This window comes from Geospiza fortis, unplaced genomic scaffold, assembly GCF_000277835.1.
Source record: "Geospiza fortis unplaced genomic scaffold, GeoFor_1.0 scaffold19, whole genome shotgun sequence".
NCBI classification, from domain to species: Eukaryota; Metazoa; Chordata; class Aves; order Passeriformes; family Thraupidae; genus Geospiza; species Geospiza fortis.
The window spans coordinates 599,089-600,499 of record NW_005054465.1 but is presented as its reverse complement, the minus strand read 5'-3'; positions in this window follow the sequence as shown (position 1 = coordinate 600,499).

Genomic DNA, 1,411 nt, shown 5'->3' with positions numbered 1-1,411 from the left:
ACAGTCATTAAGCACAAGTAATTTAGATTTTTTATATTGTCTTCTCATTTACAAATTTACTGTATCAACGCCAGCCAATGGAACGAATTTCTTAAGTAAATGAGAAATAAATAAAAGAGATAGAAAGATAATCAAATTACATAAAATAATTCTTATGCCCTACATTTATTTTTTTTAGAAAGCTATTAACACTAGCAAAATTATAGTAATAATAATAACATAGCATAAGAAGTAATTGATTTAAATTAACATCACGTTTTAAGGAATATCAGCAAAGAAAAAAAAAAGAAGAAAAAAATCAAATAGAAATACACACAACAACAACAACAACGGCCTTCGTGAAACAGTGCTGTACTTCCTGGAGTAAAAGGCCCAAGGAAACTCATGAATCCACTGCCTAAGAATTAGTTATGGTCATAAATGCCTTAAATTAAAATAGCAACCGAAATCTCCTCTGTTTTAAACCTCCTAATATATGTTATCCGAATTAATTTAATTTAGGGACCCAGTCTATGCAGATTCATGGACAGTGTTGGACTGGAATGCAGCACTTCTCGTGTAACAATTCCCCACATTAATATTTATGTAGCATATGCAATCTATTTCTGTTATTTTTATGGTTGTTATTCTATGTCTGCAAAGGTCATTTAAATTATACTGCGGCCGAAAATTTGTTTCATAAATTTTGATATAAATACTAATTACACACTATAGTAATGCCAGCAGGGATCCTTTCATTTATCACATTTATATCACCTTCGCTGCTTTAGTGATGACATAATGGAAAGCAGTGAAAAACTGGGACAGTTTTATTCTAATATCCTAAAGCTAGAAGGAGTTGCAGCAGGTTGACTTAGTGAATAAGAATTCCTACCACAATTCTTGGGATTTAAGAATCTTTAATAAGGTACGAAATGTTACCAAACAGTTCTGTAAACTAAATTTTACATACCAATTCTTCTAGCCATAAATATTGAATATCTTGTAACAGGTATAACCGGACCTTTACATGCGGATAAATATGGAAATTAGGATTTATATACATTATGTTCTTGTATTTGCCAAAAGCAACGGACAGATATAGTTTATATCTTTTTTTTTTTAATATCACTTTACATAAACAAATGTAACAGTTTGACACGCAGATCCAGGCTTTCACTATACGAATTTCTTGACAGGACGTGTAACAACATTTTACTGCACTACTTAGACTGGACTTTGGGACGAAATGTTGCACTTTATACAAAAAAGCACATTAATACCAATAATATTCTGTTAGATCGACGTTTAGACTGTAATAATACAAAGTAATTCACATTTTGATACACATTTACTAGAACATTCTTGCCATTCAGTACAAATAGTTGAATTTCTACCTCTTCCCTCTGCCCCCCCACCACCTCCGCCCCCC